Raw genomic sequence first — 18,306 nt, 5'->3', positions numbered from 1 at the left:
AGTTACTGCCAATCTACTCTCCTAATGTGCTTATTCACTTTTGGACACACTGACAACAGCCCTCTATCCCATTACAATGGAAGGTAATGTTTTATCAACACTGGAAGCTGGAAACTCTGTGGGTACAACGGAGGAACAGGCTGAATATGGGACCACAAGCTGAGACGGGTGATGCCCTGAGTGCAACAAGAGCTGCCAGGGAAGACAGCGGCAGCGGGGCAGCGACTACACTGTGCAGCAGCGGGTCCGGTCCATGCCCTGCACTGCCATAGCTGCGCTGATGGAAACACCTGACGCCTGCGCCACCAAAAGTGCTCCTGCGCACACCGGGGAGCTGTTTCTTCACCCGGCTTCAGCAAAGTACATATTAGGGACAACACACAAGGGAAATTACTGGGGTTTGCCTACAGAAAGAATGGTGGCAGAAATAAATATTTTCCCATTATTGTCAAATATTTTCTTTAACACCTTTTGATTTTTCTTTCAAAACAACAACAAACCCAAGAAAAAATTGCCCAGAAGCAGTTTCTGAAATATCCTCCCCTGTGCTTTCATTAATGAATGGTTGTTTTATCCCTGTTTTCCCTGAACAAAATAAAACATATTGTTACAGAAAAAAAGTGTGTTAATAAGGATGTTCTCTCTGCTACAGCAGCAAAGGTCTGTGGTTGAGTGAGACAGTATGGGATGCAGGAGAGCTATGTGTGCACAGCCCTGTGATGGGATTGCATGAGGTTTAATCTTGTTTTTTGAAGCTGAATGCTTTCCTGCACAGCACAGGTGAGCCGGTGTGTGAGAGCGAGGGAAATCCTCCTGTAAGTCACTGCGGTGTTGGGACGATGAATAGTCCCAGGCAGTTTGGAGGCACTTTGTGAAGCACCAACCATTTTTACACAGCGGGGCTCTGCCAAGCCACGTTTGCAAGGATGGTTCATTTTCAGAGACTCTTTTTTTAAACGAATTCCAGATCTTCCTGTTTAAAGCCTAGGCAGGACTAGGGGTTAAAATCCTTTCCTCCCAGCACAGCAGTGGCAGAGATAACTGGACATGATAGGAAGCAAAGCTGCTGATGTTTTAAGAGACCTGGAGGCACAGTTATAATTGAAATTACGTATTTCAGAGACAGCCACAATAAGGCAATACAGAATCTGGCAATTCACACTTACATCTAATGCTATAGCATCTGATTGAGCTGACAGGGTCAGAAAGACAAGCAGCTTTTGCACAAGACATTTTTAGGCTGTTAGTAGACTGTCTCCAAAAAAGACACCCCATTTGGGGCTGGGGGGGTGGGGAGTGCAATGCTGGGGTTGCTTTTAAAGAGATCCCACATACCTTCTGAGTGCAATAAAATTGCGTTACTAAGTCCTAAAAGAAACATGTTACTGAATATATTTTTTAAAGTTTTCCAGGTTTCATAAAACGGTTAGTAATGCCATAATATGAATAAATATTAATTTCCCAGGAATGCTTTTGTTAGGGTATGATTTTTAGTTTTGTACAGGTTGTAAAAGTAACTATCTCTGCCCACAAAAACATTATTACTGTAGCTGAACAAATTACTGCAATGCATAATTTATGCTGCGTATTTATTTATTTCCATCTGAGAATCACCTAGCTATAATTTTTGCTGTTTGTTCTTCGCAATCACCTTGTGGATGAATAAGCAGTTGCTCGTGGTAAGAAGTAGATATGTGAACTCAGAGAGTAGGCATCTAAGTCACCCAGTATCGGTTCCACTCACAGACTTGAAAATCTCACTTTCAGTAGGCCCTGAACCTAAATAAATCATGTGTTCGGTACCCTCCGGGGGGGGCAGTTTGGGAGAACAAGGTGTGACATGTTTGCAATCTTTAAAATCTTTCTTTCCCATTTACTTCTTGTATTTTTGAGCATAGTAGAGAGACCAGAGTAACAACTCAGAGACAGCCAAGTTCAAAGTAAAGGAGATGCAGGAGACCCCCAACATACAGATTTCAGTTTCAGAAAACAGCAGTGGCCTCTCTCCCCCCAGATCACTGGCATTACTGTGCCATCACCATTACCCTGAAGACTGTGGATGAGACCAGGGCCCATTGGGTGCTGTATAGACACAAGGCTTGCAGGCTGTGAACTCTAAGGAGTTTACAGCTAATCTTCTCAGGATTATCACTTCTGCACAATTTCTGTACATGCCTTCAGACATGTTTTATCAGTTCCCCTCCTTGGCCACTCATACTGGCTTGTTTTGACCTTGAACTAGACCTTAGATTATACCTGCTACTTGAAATAAACTTAACCAAAAAATGTATTTGGCATGACTGTCAAGAAAGCGTTTCTCAGAAAATGTGGGATCTTTGTAAACTCTTTCTTGTGAAACCATTTTCTCTAACAACAATACAAGGGGCCCAGGTTCCAAATACTGCTTCCAAACCTCCAGCTAGCTACAGACAGATTTAATGCTGTAGTCTTGCAACTATTCAGTCAGCCCAGTGCCACAGGGTAAGGTATAGGAAGAGCTTTGTACTGCCAGAGAGCACAGGACTGAGTGAAGTGCAGCTCTGGGGAACATGGGTCTGTTTCTACAACGGCTCTTACTGCAATGAGTGCCGGGACCTTTTTCACCTCTTGTTTTCCCCTTGCGAAAATTTTCTCAGCCAGTGCTTGTTCCACGTCTTCTGTCTTTCCTGGGGGTCAGGGACCACATGCTGAACAATTTGTCAAGGTTTTCACTGGGGTCCTCTCTTTGTAATCTCCCTTTTGGTCTTTCAAAACCTGGGAATCCTTCCAGGCCCAAGGGACTATCAACCCTGCACTGAGAATTCTCCCTCTAATCACTGCTTCAGAAAATAAGCCTTTTCTAATACTCTTCTGTACTGAAATGATAAACCTCAGTAAATCCATTGCCAGTTTTACACACCCATCAGCAGTGTCTGTGCTGTTTTTCTCTAAACTCCCTGCTCAGTCTTTTCCTTCTGTACTTGCTGCCATCTCAGGCACACCTCTTCCCTGCTGGCAATGGCTGTACTTGGAGAAAGACACTTCTCCCACCACACACCCCACACCTCTCCCTGGGGCCCAGAGAAGATGCCGGGAGCAGACTGCTCCAGCCCTGCAGTCAGACGTTGCCTCAGGAAACACTCAAAGAGAAACACGAGATGCTCCCCCAGCCCTTGTGGGCAGCTCCAAAATGGAGAACTTGCTGCAGCCTCCAGCCACCAGCTTCCAGTAGAAGCTTATTGGGAACTTGGAGCTTAGAAACCTTAGTGTGTCTACAGATGCTTATACAGAAAAGCATAAACTGATGTGTTTTAGTATTACAAGGAGTTCCTGCCCTAATATCTGTAACTTCATCGAGAGACACAACTGTCTTGCTCTGCCATGGCTGCTAACTGTACTGCACCCAGTAAAGATGGGAAGGTCTTTGAGACCCTCTGAAGGAAGGCACAGTACCTCCAAAATCATAACTTCAAAGCTGTTAAAGCAGGAGGCAGCCACTGGTGCTCTTCCTTCCAGAGCGACCATGCTGGGAGGGCAGTTACATGCCATACTGTGCATGTAGGAAGGTCTCCAGGATTTGAGGTCTTCCAGAGTATGCTGCAGGTTTAAAGCCATACTGTCAGGTTTTAACAGTCACCAGATTATTTGAAACATGATAAACCATATTGCAACTGTTGTTTCTGTCCAGTAAATTATGATGGACACTGCAAAGCAAGCCTGATTCCACAAGACCTCGGTGAAGCTACACCAGTGAAATCCCAAACTACCCTTTAAATAGTTCAGCTACACTTTGACTTTCTGCAGCTTCTGTACAACATGCCTCTTCAGGCTTTCATAAAGACAGTAACATTTTATCTAAAGATCCAAGGCAGAATTTAAAGTATCACCAGCTATCCAATGTTTAAGAGTAAGCATTTAAAAGATGCCGATGAATAGTACAGCACACACCAACTGTTGTTCTAAAAAGCATCCATTCAGCCTCAGCAGTCACAGCAGAAGAACCGGTGCTCATTATTAAGAAAAATAAACATGAATGTACTCTCTAATGTTGACCATAATTGTACTAGTCATAGAAAGTGAGTGGTCTCCTGTGAGCCTGTACTGGTTGAGGACACTATTAATTAACACAGTGGAAGGCAGAATGAGTTGCCTTTGCCACAGAAACAAACCTCAGCACTTGTTAACAGCAAAAGAAAAAGTACTGAGATGTGCTAATTTGTCATATTGGAATGAATCTGGAAGGTCAGGGGAATGTTTTATATTTAGGAATTGAGAAAGATTAGATTATTTGTGAGATTTGATTGGTCTGACACTGAGGATGTTGGTATTAAAAAAAGGTTCTGTAGTGCTAAAGAAATGTGTTGGAAACCACCCTGAATGATCCAAATGCTTTACAGAATCATTTATTATTGTTATTTGCATGCTGAGGGCACACAGAACCTTTTTTTTAAGGTTTTTGCATTAATTTAATATATCACATTTAGATTTGGTCTTCTGTGGGTCATGAAATACAAAAAGTAACAGGAGACAGGAATATTTTGTGGGTGTTTCTGAGTGGCCAAACCTGTTTCAGCGTGTTTCTCATAGGCTGTGAACTGATAACATTCCAATTCCCTTTTCTGAGCAATGCAATATAACGGATAATGGGAGAAAAATAACAGGAGAACCACTTAAAATCAGCCTGATCCTCCTCTCAGATCGCTATCTTGATTACAGTATTTAAAGAGTTTGCTGAGGAAGAAGTTGCAGGCACTAAACATCTTGGTAGTCTAGCAGGGAAAGTTCTGAGAGAAAGCAAAGGCTGGAGGGTGCAGTTGAAAGGACGTGGGTGTATGGAGTCCAGCACAGCCCAGAAATGCTGCGCTCACCTCGTATGTGCAGGATGCCTGTTTCCAGGATCACCAGGGCACAGTGCGCACTGGGCACAGGCATCCCATGCGCAAGGAGACGTACAGCCAGAGGGGTTGATCTACAGTACTGGAGCCATCAGAGCCAGGCTGCTGCTGAGCTGCCCCTGCAAACAAGCTGCCAGCCACAGGCTGAGCACGCCCAGCAAACCAACCTACTTGTACACCAACACCAGCCAAGACACAGTGAGTTTTGTTCAGAAGTGCTACTCCTCCACCTGCACTGAATCACCCATGAAAAATAAACCCAGAAAACACAAGAAAACAGAAAAGCAAATTACCAGCTGACAGCAGAAATTAAAATTCTGAAAGGAACCTTCCTTCTGTCCCATCATCTTTTGAAATTGGTCTCAAGACTGCAAAATAAACAAGATAACCAATAAAATTTTCATTGTACCTCTCCACATGCTGAGCTTCAGGAAGGAAGATCTCTGCTCATCCAGCTGTGGAGTGATACAATTTACTCCCATGGTTTTCTTTTGGGTTTATATTTTCTCTGCCTTTATTTATTGGCGATGAAGTGGGGATTTTTATTTAACTCTCCTTGGAAATTCAAGTGATTAAGGTGGTTTAGCAAGATCTCAAATTCTATGAGGCTGAATCGGGACAAACAAGGGGACTTTCATCCAACTGCTGCTGTTGTCACTGGGAGCATTTGGGAGTTGTTTGGTTAGGAAAAAAGTATTTTTAGCAAAACTTTCCTCTATTTCTGGAGGTTTTGAGGGTTTCCCATATAGCAGAATTCACAATGGGGAGAGAAAATTGTTTCAGGACATTTCTGTGTAGGATGGTGGCCGGTGGCCAGTGGCATGAGGCTGGGAATGTCCAATCATTGCAAAGTACATCCATCTACTCTCTTCATTAGTAAAGGTATATTCTGGTTTGATATATAGGGACCTAGTTAAAAACTAGTTTAATTCACCTATTGCTCAGCAAATTACTTACAAGCCCATTTAGAGAGACTATCATAGTAAGAAACTTATGTGGGATATAAAGCAAGGGCTGAAGAAGAGTAGAGGTCAGTTTTGTGAGGCTTGGCACACTCACAAAACACACAATCTTCAAAATGAAAAATAAGACTTGACGTAATGCAAGAAAAATTTCTATAGGTAACCAAATCACCTATGTAGCCAAAGAATGCACATTAATTTGATCTCTGGTTCATCTGGTAGCTCCAAAATGTAACCATGTGCTGAGACCTGTGGATTTCCAACCACAAGTAACTAAATTTGTGTAAGCCCCCGTAGATTTAGGAGAGGTGATTCCATAAAACAAATGCAAGAGGAATTGTAACTCAGGTAAAATGGAACTAGTCCCAGTACAGAATGGAGCGCTTGGTAGTTGGTGGCTGGATAATAAGAGTACACCAGGCAGAATCAAAATCGTGTTAGTTTGTTAACTTTAACTGCACCTACATGTCTAATAAAATGTTAGTGCTTCTTTAATTTGGAGAAACACTCTGAGCTCTTCATCTCATTAATTTGCACTTACTTTAAATTGCATGACTTACTTTCCATAATGAAAAGAATCTTATAAGGTGGAAGTCTGTAAATATTTGAACTTGCAGCATCAGGTCAAGACACAGAATCAATAAACAGTTGTCTTTTAACCTGATATTGGTATTCTGGGAGCTGTAACTCACACAGAATGCACACAGAATCGTATGGGTTTCAAAAGAACTCTAAGATCATCGAGTCCAACTGTAAACCTAACACTGCCAGTTCAACACTGAACCATGTCCCTAACTACCACATCCAAACATCTTTTAAATACCCCAAGGATGGTGACTCAACCACTTCCCTGGGCAGCCTGTTTGAACGCTTGACAACATTTTCAGTGAAGAAATTTTTCCTAACATCGAATCTAAACACCCCCTGGTGCAACTTGAAGCCTTTTCCTCTTGTTCTCTCGCTAGTAACTTTGGAGAAGAGACCAACACCCACCTCACTACAACCTCCTTTCAGGCAGCTGTAGAGAGCAATAAGGCCTCCTCTTCTCCAGGCTAAACAACCCCAGCTCCCTCAGCCATTCCCATACAGGTGATCCAGAGTGATGGGACTGGGAGACTTTCAAATATTCCTACAGTAATGAATCATCCCAGATGCCAGAATAACATCTGAGATTACTGTTAGCTGGCAGCAGAGACGTGGCCAAACTGCCAGGGATATTCCTCTGAGAGTTTATTGCATTGCAATGCAAAAAAGCTACACGTGAAGACGTGTGGAGCATGAGAAAGAAAGTCTTTCTAGTTCATGAAAGACTGGCTCTAGGGATAGTTTTACAGTAGTACTAGTACTGACACAGAACCGGGTTAGCTAGGAAGGAGAACTGGAGAGAAATATCAGTACCCCTTTGTAAACTGATGGCTATATCACACATGAGACTCAAGGTCGAGGCAGAAGATACTAGTATTCCTTCTCAGCAGAGGCCAGGCTTCATTTCTGCTGCCTGTAAGAAATACATTTATGAAATTCAAATGGTGGAGGCAGCAATTTAGGAAAGGCTGATGGAAGATTTTAAAAAAGATTTTGTTGGTATGGCTATGAATCTGCCCTGAACAAAAATCTTCAGTCACTCTTGTTTTCATGACCTGGATGATAAAACATAATTGAGGTTACAGCTGTGCAATGGTATGTCCTGCCCCTCAGCTGGAGCCTGGCTCTCACACGAGGTCTGTGAGCACTCGAGCCTGTCAAGTGAGCGCTCATGCGAACAGCATCTTTCTACTTCTGAATGGTCTTTGTTTTACAGGTAACCCAGTTTATTGCCTTTTGTTTGTTTGTTTTACAGTGGCACAGTTGCTCAGTCATTGCTCAGCCACCCACCTGCCCTGCGGATAATAAAGCATCTTGGAGAAATATCTGCGAGCAGTGAAAAGCAGCCGAAAGAGGGCTTAGAAATGCATCCAGAGGCTCATTCACAATTATGTCTTGAAAATCAGGCAGAAGGCCTTAAGATTATGCTTTATTTCCGATATTGCCAGAGTTTCCTGGCTCATTTAAGCAAAAATGCTCAGGGTGGATGAACCCATCTTGCCAAATTTTAATAAACTTCGGAGATGAGGGTTCACAACCCCAAATTTTACTTGATGCTGACTTCATCCCCATTTCACTTAGCAGAAAACACAGGAAAAGGAGGCAGAAAGAGAAGTATATTTCTAATATGAAAAATTATACGCATATTGCACCCAGGCTTAACCACTCATAGCAGATAAACATTCAAATGGAATCTTTTTTTCCTGTTAAAAATTTTCTTTTGGATCAAGTGGAAGGAGATATTGGGGAAACCACAACACTTTGGCTCATAACAGCCTATAATTTCATTTTCTCTAAACAGCCAAATGATTATTCTTTTGTGCTTCATTAATTGTGGCCCACCAAAGGGACTTGAAAGGCTTAATCAACCCGCAGAGAAAGGCTTTGTAATGTGCCTTGAGCAAATGACATTTGCCCTTTAAAAATCATCTGCAGTGGATGGAGAGGGGAGCTAAAATTACTTTCCAGAAGGGATGACGGGTATGAACACTGGTACTATTTCTATATGTGCATATGTGTGTGCATCTGTCTGGTTCTCGGACACCCTTGAAGAGAGCTCACTTTGATGAGAAAGAGGGAATTTAATAAAGAGTGGCAGAAAGCAAAAGATCAGTGTCTTTCTTCTTCCCCATTCAGTGTGTACACTTTGTCTTTCCAGAGCAGAGTTCCCCCAAATAAAAGAAGAGTTAGAAACGCTTGTTTGCGGCAAGAAAGCTTCTCCAACAGCAATCATGAACCCCCACTGGCGAGATCAAAAATATGCAGCAATCCAGGCAGCCAGAAGCGGTTTAGTCGATGCTACGGCTCCCATCCTTGATCTGAGTGGCTGTGGTGCCAGGAACCGTGCCACAGGCTGCTGAGACAACCCCAGCATCCCTGCGAGGGAGCGTTTTAGTCTTTCAGCAAAGTTAGCTGAAACTGTGGCTTTCTTTCCTGGTGAAAGAAGTCCTGCCAGCCTCCCTGTGGGGCCGGTGAGGGAAAAGGGAAGGGCTGGGCAGTCAGCCCTGCTCCCCCACCTCAGCTGAGAGGAGAATCACTGCTCCATCTCACCCTCCTTATTGATGATCCTGATATTTTAGGATGAACCACACCCTACTTCTCCCAAAACACTTTCCTCCTTCCACAGCAGCAGTTTTTTAACCTTCTAGGCACAGCCGGTTTCTTCAAAGCCTGACTACAGCAGGACAGCATGTTTTAAAAGCAGTAATTGTGGTGTTTAGCAGGAGTATCCTATCAAATCTCAGAAAGCAAGTGCAAGACTGAAAGTAATTAATGATAATAGTGAGAATAATAATACAAAACACAAAGGGAACACAGCCCTCCTGGAGCAGCTGATGGGTAATGAGGGAATCTGACTGCTCGCTCTCGTAAAGCCAGGTCCAGGAATCCCATTTATGTGCGTCTGAGCAGAGGCTGTGACGCAAAGATCTTCCATGCTGTAAGATACGTGTATAGCACTTTGTCTCTCATTTGCGTTACACTGTAATGAGATTTGTAAAGAACGACAAGCAAGTACACTTCAAGTAGGTGACACAGAAGTTTGCTGCTACAGCAGAAATTCAGGCAATGCAAACATGGGTGCAACCACATTAAAGTCAGAAGAAACGTTACACTTCCTCTTTGCTTGTTTTTGTCTTTCCTGTGGCCTTGCATAGCTGCTAAGACTTGGCGTATCTACAAGCCTGAGCTCTCTAGGTAACAGGTTTTTTATTATTATTTGTAATACAGCAATTATATCTACACAAAAACATTGCAGTAACACTACATATAAGAGAAGAAAAGCCTTAATCAGACAAGGCAGAGAGATGATGCAAAAGATTAGATGACCTCGTGAGGCCCCTTCCAACCTGAATAATCCTGTGATTCCATAAAGTCAAGCCACCATCATTTTATAAAATTTTTATAAAAGCTGAGGAACAGTGAGGGCTGAGAAGAGTCACCATCCTCGAGCATCGTGGCAGCACCAGAAACCCACACTGTTTTGTGTTCATCTTTCTCCTGTTTCACAGCCATTGTTCTTTCTCCTCCCTCTCACTTTTTGATCTGCCTCATCTCAGCCTTCCACTCTTTTAACCTCACTAATCCATGTTCTCCACCTTCAGCTGCTATCCACTCCAAAAGCTGCTCTCACCAATATTTCTAAGTGTTACTCCCTTCTCCCACATCACCTCTCTTACCTTAATAAGTGCTTTTACAAAAGTGACACTGCAAAAGCGCATCCTCCCTTTCTCCTTTGACGCTACACAGTAACCACTGACCCGCACCCTCTTCATCCATCATCAGTGCTCTTCTCTCCCTCGACCCCACCCTGCTGCTGGAGGTTTTCCTGCCACTGCCCTCCTGCCCTCTGCTCCCGCTGGGAAAAGGAACGTGGTTTGTGAGCAGAGCAGGGCCCTTCTGCTACCCCTTAAATCTAAGCGGGTGATTGCAGGCTCTGCGCAGGCTAAATCTGCCAGCAAAACAAGTCAGAAACTCCCTCAAACAACTGAAGAGGAGGCAAGAGTCATCACAAAAGCAAGGGACAGAAAGAGCCCACTAAATGATATTTTCCAGTCCATTTATGTCTGGCCCTTTATCATTTGTGATGAAGAGAGGCACTTGGAATATTCCAGTAGAATAAAATTAGCAGGGATGTGATTATGAGACATGCAGCTCTCTCTCAAGATCTTGTCTGTAATTTTGGTTCATTAACCTGCTGTTTATTAAAGACTCATTTAGAGGCTCTGAGATGGTTTCATGTCATGTGTTTTCTAGTATAAAATGTTCCAGGCATGAACATGTACTGTTCGGTATTTCGGGAATTCATGTATATTTATGTCGTCAACACATTGCTTTTAAATTTCCTAATTCACTAGAAAGCCCACTCCCAGCACCTCCACAACACAGTAGGAAACTAAAAATCAGAGCAGCTGCAAAGGCGAAGGCAGACATTCATTCATTCCTCTGCAGCTTGCGCTGTCTTTCACCAGGCAGAGACGGATGCGCAGCCATCGGCTCCCCTCTGCTGGCTGGTACCCGGACGCGGCACGCAGCCACGGCCAGACCTCCCCAGGGGCCGTTATCTGCTGACTGAAAAGCAACGAGGGCCCAAGCTGCTAATAATCATGAAACGAAGTTTTTCCAGGCAGGTGATCAGCACTTGCACGACTGTGCAAGGGCAAGTCCACCTGAAAGCAATTTACACAGATTCTTTATGCACAGACCAATAACTTATTGTAGGGAGACTGGCTGCACTGCCCAGGGTCAGGATGTCTTGACCTTCCCTTTGAAAACACCAGGTTTGCTGTGATTATAAATACTGTGATTATAAATTTCTGTGATTATGAACTTTAGTCATTATGCCTGAAAACTTCCCTGTCAGATCTCTACTTCAGACTGATTCTTTTTAACTTTCTACCAAAACAGCTCAGTAATGTTTGAAAATTAATTTAGGGAAGAGCAAAATTCTTTTCTCCATGATATTATTTGCTCGTTGGCTTGGTTTTTGTACAATGTTTTCCAGCAGAAACTTGAAATTTGGCAGCATGTGTTTGGGAACTGCTTTATACCACCAGTTAGAAAGTATGTAGCCAAGTTATAAAACTCAGAATCAAAAAATGCCTCTCCGCCCATGAGCAGCTAGAGACTTTGGAGCTTGGCAGCAAACCTCTACGAAGAGCCTGTCTGTGCTGAGAGTACACTGCTGTTTTTAGCCCTTGTGTGAGATTGCACATCCAGCATCTTGTCAAAACACTGCCCAAAATGAGCTAGTAACACCCTTCCTACCGACGACAGCAACTCAATGGACCTGCTGGGAGGGTATGTGGCAGCAACCCTCCTACCCAGTGAAGCTCCTTGTGCTTTCAGTGGGCGCTCCCTGGACAAGGAGCCCAGCATTGCTCTCAGGCTGCACCTTGAAAACGGGGCAGCACATTCAAGGCTTGATTGTATCCTTAAGTGACAACTACAACTCAGACGTGTTTTTCTTTTGTGTCGTCTGGTTAGGGATTTGGGTTTTTTTTTCTGATCATGGGAATTCTCTATTGACTTCAAGAGAACAGGGCATGACTGTTTAATAAGAAAAGTGTGTATGCAAGGCATTTCTTCCTAAGTACAGGAAGTCTGGTTTGAGTCAATTCTGGTACCACAAAATTAAAGAAATCTCATTTACCTGGCTCAATACCGAGAAAGGAAGCTACTTACCATTACTCCTATTATTACTATTATTTGTATTAAATCATGCATGCCCTGAATAATAGACTCCTAAAACTTTTAAACACCAGGGATAAGGGTGTCTTCCAGAGTCACATAGATGCAGTCCTGAGCCACGAGTGTGTCTGCCCAGGACAACACATTGCCTTGCAGAATAGGAGCAGCCAAAGACCTATCCTATGTGCCAGGAACAGGGTCTCTCAGAGCAGCTTTCTACCTGGGGGACCAGATGCTGCCCTTTTGGCAGAGCTTTGCAGCCCAGGAACACACCTGTGATGATCTTCTTGTGCCTGAACTAGCCCGTGGAGCCTGCTTGCAAGCTATCCCCGATGCCCAGTGAGCACCTTCTCAATGGGAGACCAAACCTACAACAGCAACAGTACGCAGGCACAAAACGCAGGGCTTGTCATGTACCCAAAGAGAAATGAGAGTAAAGGCTGCCTTGGTCCTGAAACCTCCTTGGATTTTGGTGAAAACCTGGTTTGTTTCAACGTTTTTTGTGTAACGGGAACGTTCATGTATAATGCATGTGTCCAGATATATTCATAGAACTTGTATATGTTCAACTACACGTACCGAGTAAGCAACATGTTAAAAAAATCCTTAACGTTTTGTCAAGCAGGGAGAGATTTATTATATTGAAATTGTAAAGAATTTTCATTTCACCACTTGCCTGGACACAAAATAGGGCCAACATTATGTACAAGGAAACAAGTTTAAAAAAACACCAAAAATAGTACAAAATGCTGGGTCGGTTGTTTGAATCAAGTTTTCATTAAAATAATCAGGTTTATGTAAATTCATAACTAAGCTACAAATCAAGTACCAACATAAAAGCACACAGAAATGCAATGATAAATGACTGGCCACTTTGCTTGCTCTGTCAGTCACACAATTATGATCCTGTTACCAGTTACAGGCAAAATACAGAGTACGGCCACAAGGGATGGTGCTGTTGATTGATAAGATGGTATGTTTCGACAAAGAGACACTTTGCATAGCAAACAGAAAATAATGGGGAAATGGTATATGCAGAGAATATTCTATATTTGGCAATAACTGCCTCTAATGATAGATCTTGCAATCATTTCCGATCCAATTTCACCAGCCACTGACCGCAGCCTCATGGCTGAAGATCTGCTCGATGTGTTATGTGACACAAAAGTCCGTTTGCAGTAAGCATGTGATTCCGTCCTCCCTTGCACACGCAGTGGTGGGTACGGATGCCTTGGGAAGAGACTTAAACCAGCATGGGAGAAGGAGAAGCTGAAATAATTCGAAAACCACTTCCACCACCCTAAGTGGCTCTCAGGACAAGCAGCTACTGTTGTAATGTACAAACCATTTGGCCATCTTTAGGTACTTTCCTTCAGCGGTGAAAGATTTCTCCAGATGTTTTTGAAGATCTGACGAAATTTTATTCGGCGAGAATTTACAGCAGGGAGGTTGGCCAGTGGGGGCCACTTTGTTTCTTCTGCTGATTATATGATGCAGTAAGAATAATGTTTTCTGTTCTTCCAAACACCTACTTCAAAACGGTTTCTCTTCAGTTTCATCAAATCTGAATCAAGACAAGAGACCCAAAAGCTCTCTTGGACAGAAACCTGGTCTGTTCGCATACCTGTTACTGGGATGACTATTCACAGGCCTTGAGAGGACAGCTCTCTTTCATGCCTTCCTGGGGCTGTCAGGCCATAATTTCCAAACACCGGAGCCTCTTGACACCCCAGCTGTTACTCTGCACACGGACATTTAAAAATAGTGCTGTGATAATTTAGTTAAGCTACGTCTTGGACTTACCCTCAGTAGGAAGGAGAATAATTGAAAGGTTATTAAGAAAAACTCATTACAAGTTAGCTGTGGGCTGTCCATCAGGCAGGTAGGTGTTGTCATTTCTTCTTCACATACCATTAAACCTACTTGAGAAAGCTCTTCCAAAAACGAGGGGGAGACCTGCGTTTTCCATTAGCTTTAGGAAAGGGCAGACAAACACATGCACACAAATAAAACTTCAACGTTTCTGCTTACGTGTCCACCTCTCAGCTTTCACTAAAGCCTCCCACGTGTTCAGACTTGCCTTGCACTCACCACCCTGAATAAATTTGAACTGGCTCTTTTGTCTTGCAGCTCCCAACAAAAGTTGCAGACCAGCCAGGGCTATGCTACCCTCATCACCGCATGCACAGGCCAGTTCTCCCGACCTGAGACCTGCCTTCCCAGTCCCAGCCTCCACGGAGAGTCGTGTTTCCCCAGGGAGACTGTGATTGCCCACCATCTGAGGGCTACAGGGTACACAGAGACTTCAGAGGTGAACATGAGAACTTGAGGGAAGGGACACCCATGGGTTACATGCTCCAAAAGACCAAAAACCTCTCTGGTCCTACAGCTAAAGCCCAAATCTGATATTGTGCTCAGTTTCCCCTACAAAATAAACTCCTCCTCTCTGGCCTGCCTTTGCTTTTATTCATACACTAATAATATGACTCAAAAAGTAGTTTCTTTTCTCTGTATCTACAACTCCACAGCGCTTCTCAGTTGCGAAGCCATGTTTGCAGCCACTCCAATGTAGGTTCATTTTATCCATCACTCCTTGTTTATCTGTACCCTCAGTTTTCTGGATGAAAAACTATGATTGCATCGATCATGGAGCTACTGCTGCTTCAGGCCCAGAGCACCCCTTCTTAAAGGACAGAAAAGAAACAGGGAAAAAAATAGTATTATTTTAACTCCAGGATCTGCCAGATGGGTGACTTTCCCCCATTTCCCTGGTGTGGTCCCCTTCCCTTGCTCCTCCACAGAGCCCCAAAGACCCCACTCCCTGTGGGACTCTGACAGGGAGGAGGAGGAAGAGGAGGAAGGGGGGAGGCGTGAGGAGGAGGCCTTCAGCCACCTGCTCAGCCACTGGTTTCACAGGGAGAGAGGATGAAGAGTCCTTTTGGCTTACCTCTCCCCTCCTGCTACTGCAGCCCCAGAGCTGTTCGTCCTCCAGCAGGTCCCTGCCACTGTCCTCCCTGTCCCGTGTCTCCTAACATCCACCCAAGAGACACTGCCATGTTATTTTCCCAGGCTGCCAAGCAAACCTGCTCCAGCCTGAAGAGCTCCTGCTCCTCCCCAAACACAGCACCCCGCAGCATGCACACCACCAGCCATCAGCGAGTCCTCCATCACCATCTCACTCACCTTAAATTTGACAAGAACTAATTTTCCTGGACTTGGCAGCCCATTTTTTTCTCATTTCAATCTGTATCAATAAGGCTTTTCAAGATAAGGCAAAGGAAAGCATTCATAGCTTGACTACTTTTATTTAATGTGTTTGTTCTGTTTCCTTCAGCATAGCTTTTTTATATAGTTTTACATCCAGATTTCTGCACCAGTAAACCAGCTGATTTTGACAGTGGTATGTGTGACATCAGATATCAGCTCAGTGAAGAGAAAATAATTGTAACATGTGATGCTGTTTGTGAGAGTTTGTTAAGAAGATCAATAAGGACAAGAGCACTTTGACTTTTCTTGGTATGGTTTCTCTGGCAACCAGGGGACATAACATAGGTAAAATTACAGTCCCATCATGCTCCATGTGCTGACAGTACATAATGTATAATTGCATGCTTCCATCCAGAAAGCTTACTTAGTATAATCCTATACAATCTTTTCTCACACACTCTTTTGAGTGTTTCATCATTTCCACAGCTTGCAAAGCCCTGAAAAATTAAAGAAGAAAACAAAACCCCTAGAGTTGGTTTTGCTATTGCCTGGTTTTGAGAGCTTATGACAGGACTAATTTAGTTTGTCTGGCAGCAATAATCCTAGATTATTCAAAACTAAGAAGAAGTGGGTGTATAAATCATGCAGTCTTTGTAGAGAGACTTGGTTTTGCAGTTTGCCAGAATCCTCATCCTCTTAGAAGATGAACCTCAATACTTCTAGAGCATCTTTACTTCTGAAAACACCTGACACAGGCTACCAATTTCAAAGACAGCACCTTTCTTTCAGCATGCACCTTCCAATAGCTTGTTTGTCAATCCCATGTGTCTGCCTGTCTGTGTTTTGAGTTGTGCTGGTCTCTCACAATTCAAGAACACCCTGGGCTTGCAGAAGGTACTCAGGGGTACCTGGAGATGCATCAACACTTTGCTGTGACATTTCTACCCCTGTGACATGTACTAACCAAAGGAAAGGCTGCTGGGCATACAGCATAGCCTGTCCTAGTGTTTGAAATTAAGAGGAGCTGGATAAAGCAATGTAAAAATTTGCAGAATTAGGTTCTAACTTGCAGAAGTAGAGGCCATGATTGAAGCTCTCACCCTTCTCCCCTGTAGCTCCCCAGCCCCTGTCCACAGTCCTTGCCTTGCCTCTGCCCCACTCAGTACTTTGCTAGTGGGACACTGGGGTTCCTCCAAGATCACTGTTTTGGAACCCAAAATAAGTTCAGCTCCTAAATGTGCAAACAAATATCTGTCAAAATAAGCAGCCTAATGTATTAAAATTTTTGCAGGGCGCTCTGTGAGCCAAAAAACTCATCAAACCTAATGAAACTGCCATTGCTCGGGGATATGGAAGTCAAATGCAAACTCTGAGCTTTAACTCAGAGCTGAACTTGAGCTACCTACCTCTAGATATTAGTTTCAGATATCTGAAAAAGGTAGAAAACAGCAAAATAAAGAAAAACTTGCTGCAAGCGGAAGATTACCTCTATAGAAGGTAAAGATACTCTGGAGGTCAGCGTGTCTCTGTGGAATGGAGATGATGGGAAGAGGAGCAATTAACAGCTTTGGGTACTGCAAAATACTTGTAAAAACCTTTAGGGCTTTTTTTTCCTCCAGTGCCAAAAGGTGTGCAATTAATTACTTAACACTGGGAGCCGAACGAATCCTGGTGCTCTGCAACAAGCTTCTGTGTGCGTTTCTAGGGAGGGTCCTGGCACAAGGTGAGGGCAAGGCTGTCTCCTCCAAGAAGTCCATGGGCAGAGCTGCCGAGCCCTGGCTGGATCACAGGAGGAGGCTTTGCTAAGCCAAACACAGCTGGGACCCGCTCCACGTGGCCATAAAGTATCTTGACAACGCTGCCTGCCCAATAGCTTCACTGCCTAAACACAGTGCAGCCGTTGGAAAAATCACAGAATCACAGAATGGTGGGGGTTGGAAGGGACCTCTGGAGATCATCTTGCCCAACCCCACTGCTTGAGCAGGCACACCTAGAGCAGCGGGTACAGGAACACATCCAGCAGGTTTTGAATGTCTCCAAGGAAGGAGACTCCACACCCTCCCTGGGCAGCCTGTGCCCCTGCTCTGGCACCGTCACAGGAAAGAAGTTTTTTCTCATGTTTAGGTGGAACTTCCTGTGTTCCAACTTGTGCCCATTGCCCCTTGTCCTGTCATTGGGCACTATTGAAAAGAGCCTAGTCCCATCATCCTGACACCCATCCTTCAGATATTTATAAGTATTGATGAAATCCCCCCTCAGTCTTCTTTTCTCCAGGCTAAACAAACCCAGGTCTTTCAGCCTTTCCTCATTAGGGAGATGCTCCAGTCCCCTTATCATCTTGGTAGCTCTCCGCTGGATTGTCTCCAGTAGTTCCCTGTCTTTCTTAAAGCGGGAGGCCTAAAACTGGACACAGTATTCCAGATGTGGCCTCACTAGGGTGGAGTAGAGGGGGAGGATAACCTCTCTTGATTTGCTGGCCACACTCCTTTTAATGCAGCCCAGGATATTGTTGGCCCTCTTGGCCACAAGGGCACAGTGCTGGCTCAGGGTCACCTTGCTGCCCACCAGCACTCCCAGGTCCTTCTCAACAGAGCCGCTTTCCAGCAGGTCAGCTCCCAGCCTGTACCAGTGCATGGGGTTGTTCCTCCCCAGGTGCAGGACCTTCCACTTGCTCTTGATGAATTTCCCCTCTTGTTGAGATTCCCCTTGGCCCAGCTCTCCAGCCTGTCCAGGTCTCACTGGGTGGCAGCACAGCCTTCTGGTGTATCAGCCACTCCTCCCAGCTTGGTGTCATCGGTGAAATGGCTGAGGTTACACTCCGTCCCTTCATCTAGGTCATTGATGAATATGTTGAACAGGACAGGACCCAGCACAGACCCCTGGGGAACACCACTAGTGACAGGCCTCCATCCAGACTCTGCTCCGTTGATCACGACCCTCTGAGTTCTGTTGTTGAGCCAGTTCTCTATCCACCTCACTGTCCACTCATC

Source organism: Phalacrocorax aristotelis, chromosome 3, assembly GCF_949628215.1.
Source record: "Phalacrocorax aristotelis chromosome 3, bGulAri2.1, whole genome shotgun sequence".
NCBI classification, from domain to species: domain Eukaryota; kingdom Metazoa; phylum Chordata; class Aves; order Suliformes; family Phalacrocoracidae; genus Phalacrocorax; species Phalacrocorax aristotelis.
The sequence above is the reverse complement of the archived record's forward strand: the minus strand, read 5'-3'. Positions refer to the sequence as shown.